Source organism: Mauremys reevesii, linkage group 2 (assembly GCF_016161935.1).
Source record: "Mauremys reevesii isolate NIE-2019 linkage group 2, ASM1616193v1, whole genome shotgun sequence".
Classification (NCBI taxonomy): Eukaryota; Metazoa; Chordata; order Testudines; family Geoemydidae; genus Mauremys; species Mauremys reevesii.
This window is the reverse complement of record NC_052624.1, coordinates 196,266,577-196,276,804: the sequence shown is the minus strand read 5'-3', so window position 1 is coordinate 196,276,804 and position 10,228 is coordinate 196,266,577.

Genomic DNA, 10,228 nt, shown 5'->3' with positions numbered 1-10,228 from the left:
ACCAAGCTGGATGAGCAAGCATCTCAGAGAGGTGATTAAGAAAAAGCAGAAAGCCTACAAGGAGTGGAAGATGGGAGGGTTTAGCAGCCCAGCCTCAGGAACAAAGGACACTGGCCTAGGCAGCAACAAAGGATCTGTTGGACTCTCAAGTGAGTCACCCCCCTTCCTTTGGTCAATTTGGGACTAGATGAGGTAATGTTCACATGACCCTGAAGGCGGGGGGAAGCCAAGAGAGAAGAAAACATGATAAAAGGGAGAGATGTTTGCCATGCTCTTCCTCACTCTTCCACCTACATCGCAGACATCAAGCAACTGAGGCATTGATCAAAGGGGAGAGCCTGGCTGAAGGGCAACCAGCCAGCCTGTGGTGAGGAGCATCTAAGTTTGTAGGGGCACTGAAAGTGTTAAAATCAGCTTAGAATACGTTTTGCTTTTATTTCACTTGACCAAATCTGACTTGTGCTTTGACTTATAATCACTTAAAATCTTTTTGTAGTTGATAAATGTATTTGTTTATTCTACCTGAAGCAGTGTGTTTGGTTTGAAGCGTGTCAGAGACTCCCTTTGGGATAACAAACCTGGTACATATCAATTTCTTTGTTTAACTGACAAACTATATAAGCTTGCAGTGTCCAGCAAGCATAACTGGACACTGCAAGACCAAGGTTCCTAGGGTTGTGTCTGGGACCGGAGGTATTGGCTAGTGTCATTCGGTTGCACAATCAAAGGAGCAGCTTACATGCTACAGGCTGTGCATGAACAGCCCAGGAGTGGGGGTTCTCACAGCAGAGCGGGGTAAGGCTGGCTCCCAGAGTCGAGGATTGGAGTGACCTAGCAGATCACGGGTCTAGATAACACCAGAGGGGAACATCACACTGTACTATACTTTTCTATAAGAATCTGATTTATTTTAAGATTCTTGATAAATAATCAATACCAGGAAACCCATAACAGAGACCAGTTTCTCTCATAAAAACAGAAAATACTGATAACTAGGTCTATTTTCATACTTGAACTCCATTAACAAGATCTACTAACTCCATGAACATAATTGCTCCCTTACTTGAGCTATTATGCCCAGCCTGCATTTTTTACCTTTGCTGATTAGCAAATTAGATTTTTAAGCCTTAATAGTTTTAATCTTGGCTATGCTTGAGATTTATTCCTTGTGCCTTTACCAAGAAGCATCTATTTCCAGACACTACTTGCTGGTTTTTTTTCTTCCCAGAATTTTCACTGAAAAAAAACCCCAAAAAACAACCACCACATTTTGAAATTCACCATCAGTCAGCTCTACTCAAAGTCTTAGAGAGACTGAATAGAAACAGGAAGGAAGTCGTTGACTAGGATTATTAAATATTTAAGATGCATATTGCAGTAACACCTAACCAGGATCTGGGCTCCATTGTGTCACATGACATACAAACACATAGGAAAAGCTTGCAGTCTTGATAAACAAGTCAGAGAATAATAGACAAAGTGTCAGTTATGCATAATGTTAGTTCCTTCCTCACTCTTAACCTAAGCATCTCCCCGTCCTTCTGTCCACATGCCTGAATCAATGCGCTACCTCATTGCTGATCCATTGTGAGCTGATTCCACAGAATCTGAGATTGTTCTCATACTACAGAAATAGATTCAGGCTCTCTGGGATGGAAGCAGCCAATCAGACGGTGTCTCTGATAGGATGTTTGGAGGACCAGGCAGCCTCGCAGTTAGCACACCTGGCCTCCAGCACCTTGTCTTTGTTGTGGTAGTAGGGATGTCCGGTTGGCCTCCATTTACAACTGGGCCTTTGCCATTAAGGGTGTGTGTGGGTGTGGTAGAGGGTGCTGGGCCCTCCCTCTTCAGCACTTAGAGCACTGTGGGAAACAAGACCAGGAGAGTCCTCCCTGAAGAGAGTCTAAGTCCACTGCCATGGGGTACTTCTTACCTATGTGCACCTTCAATTTTGGGCATGGCTCCTACAATACAGTCAATATTTTAACAAAAAGCATCCAAATGAGCAGGACCCTGAAGGATCTCAAAGAGAGAAATCTTTCGAGAAGGCACTGATTATTGGGCCTTCCTACTACATGGTCCCCTCTGAGGTTCAACCTTCTCTCTGGCATCTCAGAGAAGGATTTGTCTCTCTTGCAGCCTGTCCACCCTTTGCTTGGGATTCTGAACTCCTTTTAACCCATTCCTCCAGGCGGAACATGCTTGACAGGTCCAGAGGGCTGGGGCTATGTGGCTCTGAATTGCCTTTTAACCCCTTTGGGCCCAGTGTGGGGGTTTGTGTACCCCATCACAGTGCTTCTCTTATAGGGTCATTTAAAAGGGCTCATTCCTCAGCTGTATCCAGTTTATACTCGTCATACCTGGGGTGCAATGATATTAAATAGCTCCCAGCTACCTTTCTGCTTTCTGAATCCTGGGCTAGACAGGAGTCAAAACAACTCTCTTCATAACTTGGTTACTCTAACTTATGTCAGCTACAACGCAAAGCAACCAACATCAAGCCCCAAGTGTTTAAAAGTCTCTTTGCCTGCTGGATTTGCCAGCAAGAACTGCATACTTCAAACAGGGCTAGGATGACATGGCCACCTGCCTGTACTCTAAGGACCCCATGGATCTGGGATTTAGGATAAGCAACTCTGACGATATATGCTGCCTTATTAATATTATGTTTAAAGACAGTTGAGGACTGTCAAGAGGATGAAAGAATAAAATGGATAATTATCTAGACACCCACAGTATCTGAGTACAATGGTATTATTTGCTAACTACAGTGATTATTACATACAGTGCCTCAAACATGGAAATCATTATAATCCAAAAGGAGGTATATGCATTCCTTTGGAGCAAGGATCATTCATTAGAATGAGATGCCGTTCCCCCTCACAATAGATTTTTTTGGAACCATAGAAGGTTGGATATAGGTTGGCCTTATTCTTAATTTTTAACACCTTTGTGTGATAAAACTGGCCAACAGTACGGTGAGCTGTGTAATGTTCAGATTTTCCTACCATTAAGCTTCATGTCCAGCAAGAACCACCATCTCTTTATATCGCATATCCACAGCTAGCTTTGCAGTGATTAGAACTGTACTGTACTTTCAGCTTTTCTGTGCTTTACAAGCAATATATGGTGTAATCACTCAAGACCATTTCACTTGTCTCTAAAAAATAATTTTCTTCCTGAAAACAGTTAGCTGATTCAATCTGCTGTGTGATACTCACCAGGAATTTATCAGTGTTTATCTAGAAACATTCTAATTTTTCAGAAGGCATTGTTTTACATTTTAGGATATAAACTTTAAGTACCAAAATTGCTAAGAGTAAGAAAAATCTAGCATTTATTAACTGGATCACAATTTTTAAATGTACATCTCAATTTCCTCCTGCTAAAGAAAAGGGACCAGTATAATACCTGTTACCTAATTTCCCCTTATTAATTCAATTATACAAAATAGTTGCATTAAATCCGGGGTTTGTTTAAATAAGGGTTTGTTTGCTACTGTGATTTTCTCCTTTAGTAGTTCAGAGTAGAGTTAGGGTATGTCTACACTGCAGCTGGGAATGTGCTTCCTAACCCAAGTAGCCAGACACTCACTAGCTTTGCTTGAGTTAGCATGCTAAAAATAGCAGCATGGACGTTGCAACACACAGGCAGTAGTGCTAACATCAGAGGGATAGATTTATTGAATTGCTCCCCAGGTCATAATCCAGAACTCTATCATAGGGGATATAATGGAGTAGAGCTGGGTGAAAAAATTTGGCCAGAGCTTTTTCCCACAAAAAGGAAAGATTTGGTCAAAACATTTGATACCAAAATGTTGATACCAAAACATTTCATGAATTCATGCCAGTTTCTCTGAAATGTGCATATTAAAACAAATCTGAAAGCCTAAAAGTTCTACTTTGACATTTTTCTATTTGGAACAACTTTTCATTTCAAAATGTCCTTAAATTTTATTTAAAAAATAAAAACAAAACATTAAAAACACAATGAAATTAAAAAAAAAAAAGATCCTTTGAGTCAAAAGATTTAGTTTGACTGCACTTTTTTCAACTTTTCACGTTGCCAAAAATTAAAGTTAGGTCCACCCAAAACATTTTTAAAAATTCAGTATTACTAGTCAACCAAAAACCATCAGCTATTTACACTCTTCTACTCTGGGGGTCCAGCCATGCCCTTCCCAACTATTAAGATTGCACCCATACATTAACCCATATTCATTTTTTAATCTCTTCAGAACAAATTTGGAAAACTTTGGACAAAGATTTATTTTTTTAAAAAGGCACTGAAAGTTCAGAAGCTTTAGAGATACCAATGTGAGGAAAAGTGTTTTTTCTGGTCCATTAACATTTTCCTGGAAAAGGAGGGCAAAGAAAAGACAGTGGAATCACTGATGTTTTCTGATCCTATCACTGAATTTTTGAGGTAGTCAGCCGCAAGCATATGGCAGTGTTGTGGATGATCTGCAGCTAAATCATCCCAAAGGGCCTAATTCTGCTCTCCATTATGTTCACACAACTCCCATTAACTCCAAAGGTAGTTATATGATTGCATCAAATGACAGAATTGGGACCTAATGTACAGTACATGTGCTCACATTTCAGGCTTGACAAGGGTCACACTTTTAAACTATAATTACAGCAAATAGCCTGCTGAGTCAAGGTTGAGAAAGTTCTCTCCATCAGATGTTGACTTTTGAGGACATTTGCTAACATGTGCAAGTGATTTATAAGACAGCTCCTTAGTAGCAGTAGGGATTTTGCTTTACAAAAGATATCTAATGTAAAAATTATATGGTGGGATTGCCATTCTTTCCATTGCTTGTGTCATTTTTCTTTATGTTGTCTGGATAACAAACACAACTGCAGTTATCTATCCACACAAACAACAACATAGGCAGCAGCAGAAGCTGCACAAGCTTCCTCATGCTATCTCACCATTATGCCTCATCCCTGATCTGGAAGGACCTTTCCCGTAGGTGACAAAGTAATCAGTTTTCATGTCTAATCGAGTCTTGGCCTTATGCTGAGATTGCGCTCCCCACCCTCCCCCCAAAAAAGTTAATTAATGTCAGTTAGGATGGTGGTTTTTGTGGTGCAGATTCCTGGCTACTGCAAATGGGACTGAGACCATTAACTAATTTCAGATACAGTCATAGCTTTAAGCCACTACTGATGCTTTCTTATTTTGAAATTAAACTTGCTCTGCACTAGAAACACATATAGGCTATCATGTCTATTTGGGATGAAACACAACTTTGGTCTATCCAGTATGCAGGGGACTGGACTAGATGACCTCTCAAGGTCCCTTCCAGTCCTATGATTCTATGAACCATCCTCCCCATATGACCTAATTTTAATGTGTATAGGTGAACACTAGATTGGCAATGTGAACTGAGTGTCCAAAGGCAATTTTCTGATTGGCTGGTTGAGCCTTTTTGGTGAAGTCACAGTTGTGTACCAACTCCCACTTGTGTATAGTTGAGACATTCATCAAAGTAAAGATGAAAATGCCTATGCCCATAAATGTATGCAGTGTGGTTAGCCAGGTTAGTCCCAGGATATTAGAGAGGGAAGGTGGTGGAGGTAATCTCTTTTATTGGACCAACTTCTGTTGATGAGAGAGACAAGCTTTTGAGCTTAAAGCCCCATCATCCCCCACCCCCAAACTAATGGGCTAGTCGAGCAGTTCAACAAAACACTGAAGAACATGTTAAAGTTTGTGACCACTGAACCTCAACACAAGGACTGCCTGATTCCAGCTCTCTTGTTTGCGATCCACAAGGTGCCCTAGGCATCTACAGGGTTCTCCTCATTTGAATTATATGGACAACTAAGTGGGGTTCTGGACTTCTTCTGCAAGACCTGGGAAGAGCAGAGAACCAGGATAAACAACATCATGAGGTATGTCATATAGCTGTGGGAGAAACTGAAAACGCTGTGGGAGTTTGCAAGAGAAAACTTACAGGAGTGAAATATCCAGGAGCAGATCTATAAACCAAGGGGCCCACCTATGCAAGTTCCAGCCCAGAGACTATATGAGACTTCTACTACCAACATCAGAATTCCAGTTACTGGCCTGTGGTCTAAAGTGCCTTCAAGGTGGTGAAACAGGTAGGACAGCAACCCAGGAAAAGGAAATCTACCCAGGAGTATAATGTCAGCCTGTTGAAGGCCTGGAAGGGAAAAGAGGACTTTGTTATCCCATTCCCCCTTCTCTCCCAGAAGTGTTTTTGGTGATATCTGAGTGGATGCACCTGATGTTCCATCTTATAGACATTGAACCAAGGCGGAAGGTATGCAAGAGGCTATGACTGCTACAGACGAAGATGGAGATGGTTTGCTAGGAACTCCAGGCTGAGATAGAATTAAGAGTCAAAGAATCACAGTGAGTGGAGGAGCCCCATTGTACTGGTACCCAAACAAGATGGGTTCTGTATTGACTTCTACTAGATGAACACCATTTCAAAATTCAGTGCATACCTCATGTCCCGAGTCAATGAATTACTGGAAAGACTGGGGGTCACAAGTATATATCCACCCTTGATTTGACGAAGGGATACTGGCAAGTCCCCCTGACACCTGAATCTAAAGAAAAAACTGCCTTATCCACACCATGGGGGCTATCCCAATTTAAAACCATACCCTTCAGACTTCATGGGGCTGCGGCCACTTTTCAGCCACTGACGGACAAAGTGCTACAGTTTCATGGGTTGCATTAGACTCACTGGGGCCCAGGGCAGAAAGCCAAAGCCCCACTGTCCGGCTGAAGCTGAAGCCTGAGCAACTTAGTTTTGCAGGACCCCCTATGGCATGGGATCCCAGACAACTGCCTTGCTTGCTACCCCCTAACAGCGGCCCTGCATGGCTGCCTGCATTGATGATATTGTCATCAACAGCGAGAGCTGGGACAAGCATCTGAAGCACATTGAAGTGATACTGCAGAATCTTAAAGCTACAGGTTTGATGGCTAACCCAACCAAGTGCTGACTGGCCACCCAAGAAGTCACCTACCTAGGGTACGCTCTTGGGGGAGAAGGCCAGCTATGACTCTTGGTGGACAAAATCCAAGCCCTGCTAGGTTGTCCTGTCCCTTGCACAAAGAAACAAGTCCAGTTTTTGGAATTAGTAGGGTGCTATCAATGCTTCATCCCGAACTTTACTACCATCACAGCCCCTTTGACAGACATGGTAAAAGACACCACATCCAAAAAGTTGTGATGAGGCATTTAAAGCACCACAAGATCAGTTGACTTGGGAACCAGCACTGTTCCATGCAGACTTCTCAAAGCCCTTTATTCTCCAAAACAGGCACATCCATTGTCAGACTTGGAATAGTGCTATCTCATGAATTCAGAGGAGAAGAATACCATTCTCTCTCTCTCAGCAGGAAGTTGTTCCCACAGGAGGAAGCATACTTGGTCATGGAGAAGGAGGCACTGGAGATGAAATGGGACATTGATGTCCTACGCTATTACTTGTATGGGCATCCTGTCCACCTGTTAACTGATCATGCACCACTACAGCTGAACTCAATGAAGGACCATAACCCATGTATCATGTAGTGGTACCTGTCATGTGCAGGCATGGAAAATAAAAGCAGACTTCTTTTCATGAGACGGTGGGGACATGAATTGACCACAGGGCATGACATCCCAGGGTCTATGGGAGAGGTTCTGTGATGGAGTATACAAAGCCCACACTGTTACCTATCAGCTGTGTGTTCTTGGGGAACCAGGGTGCCATACCCAGCCTGTTTGACTCATGAAAGACCATCTCCGCCCCCTCTCCCCAGCCTCTACTTGAACCAAAACTGATCAGAAGAAAGACTCACAGAAAGCAATGAAAAGGCATTGGGAAACACACCTAAACCCTTGGTATAAGGGTGACAGGATCAAAGAAATTCCTCTGGCCTCATTTGCACTGAAGAAGGGACAAAGAGGCATCTCCATTAGCATACAGAATGGAGAACAGAGATTCCAAGGAAAGAACCGCATGGAACTCTGGGGCCAGAAAAACACTGCATGATGGGGGAATCTCTGCTCCAGACGTTAATCAATCCATCCCTGCACACACGCAGCTCAGCAGGTATAAGACCAATTCTAGTAATAAATCCTTTATTGGTATCCAAAATAGTGAAGCTCCCTAATCACATTTTGAGCTCCCTCCAAGGACCACCACCCATAGCCAGGAATGATCAGCTCCCATGTCTAACCTGAACAAAACAACGTTGGTATACTACCTTGAGCCATCAGTTTACGCATAAACAAATCTAGTGTTCTCTCTTGAACCACTGTTGTTTCCCTACAAAAACCCCTACCCATGCTCAAGTAAGCGGTCTGATGCCTGGATTCAAAATCTGCATCAGTTCCATTGAGACTTCATCTTTTCCTGACTAATCATGCTGGGGGCTCTACCTGTCTCCAGCACTCTGGACCCTCAGCGACCACCGCCACCTGGGACCCCTGATCGATTCAAGCTTCACGGAGTGGTGAGAACCCAGTGCTCTCTCTCTAGGTATAGCCTTCTGACCCTGACTTGTGTGATGAGTTAGAGTTTTCTAAACCTGACTCTTATAATACAATTTAAATTAGATTTAATATTATCACTGTTTTGTTTGTTTGGCTCCCCTATGGTTATTACCTGGCAGTAAATAACTTTCATGATTAAGCTGATTGCTTCTCTCTCCCCCACGTGGTGTTTTTTTGGTTTCCTCATTCGCTCTGCAGCAACACTCCTTGTACCTAAGCTAAAAGATCCCTGTAGCGCCCAAAAATCCTGTGGGGTTTTCTCATCAAGTGGGTTATTACCAGAACAATTGTAATGTGAAAGTGGGGATAGAGACATGCTGAAGCTGGGACATATGTGGGTTGCAGCTTGGAAGTGCTGCTCGATCCAGCCTGCTCAGGTTTACTCTATTCCGGTGCGGAACTCATGGCGTCTGAGGGTGACAGCCTGGAAATGCTGCGCAACCCAGCCTACTGAGTCCAGGGACATATAAGGGGTCAGCTTGGGAGTACTAATTAACCCAGTCCTCTCAGATGTGCTCTGTTAAAGTGTGTGTGTGTGTGTGTGCTCATCTGATTCTGGACCTGGAAGAACCTAGCCCTGGGGAACCTAGGTCCTATAGGATAGCTCCATTGGGAGGGAACTTGCAGCAGGGAGAAGTAGAGCTCCATATGAGAACACAAATAACACAAGCAGTACATTGGTAGAAGTACCCCCCCCCCAAATGAGCATACCCCAAAGTAACAAGCAAAGCTCGTAACACTGGGATGGAAGGGGTTAAAAGATAGCACTAAGCTCAAATAGTCCCACCCCTCCAGCACATGCTCCAACTGGAGAAGCGATTGAAAAGGGAGCAACCCAGCTCAGAAGGGGGAGGATGACAGACCTACCTTGAAATCTCCTGACAAAGGTGCCAAGAGAGCCTCCCTGAGGTAGTAAGACTGTGTGCTGAGCCTGGTTGAGGCTGATGGTTTGGTAACTTTTTTTTTTTCTTATCACCTTATTGGGGACTGAAATCTGAGAGAAGAAAGTGGTGATAGAAAGTGACCCAGGAAGGGTAATGCCAGGTACCTTTGGGGGCCAGGCACAGTTGACCCTTTTAGAGCCGTGGGTTGGAGCATTGTGGAGTGGATGGGCCTGGCTTCCCCTACCACTGCTCCCACTACAGGAGGGACTAACTACCTGTACTGCTTACTGCACCTCTGAGTAGAAGAGAATCAGGACTGTAAGACTGACCACCAGGAGGCACTAGGTGCAGTTATGACTAGGCCACCTAACCCACCAAGGACTCTGTAACACAGCCAGTGAACAATTTAGTGGGAATGTTTGAAAAATATTTTCCCCAGCTCTAATATTAACTGTAAACCTAGGTGTTTACCTTTAAACATAATCAGATGGAGTAGTGTTAGCCTAATGTTTTGATATCAGTTCTTAACATGTTCTCTGTGAAGGGCCTCTTAAGTCCTTTTTAAGTCAACTTATCTGTGTCAACCTCATTCCTTAAGTACAGGAGACAGCAAACCAGGTGTGTTCACTTTGCTGTTTAGTACAGTGAAACTACTCATGCAGTGAGGTGTGGGAGGCACTACCCAGGGCCTCCTTTTTAAAATTCTAAAAGTACACCGGAGACAAGTTTTAGCCAACTAACTCTGATGGAATTTACCAGTACTTAGGAAGGGGATAATTCCTTCACAGTTAGGGAAATTGGCTCAAGCTTCCCT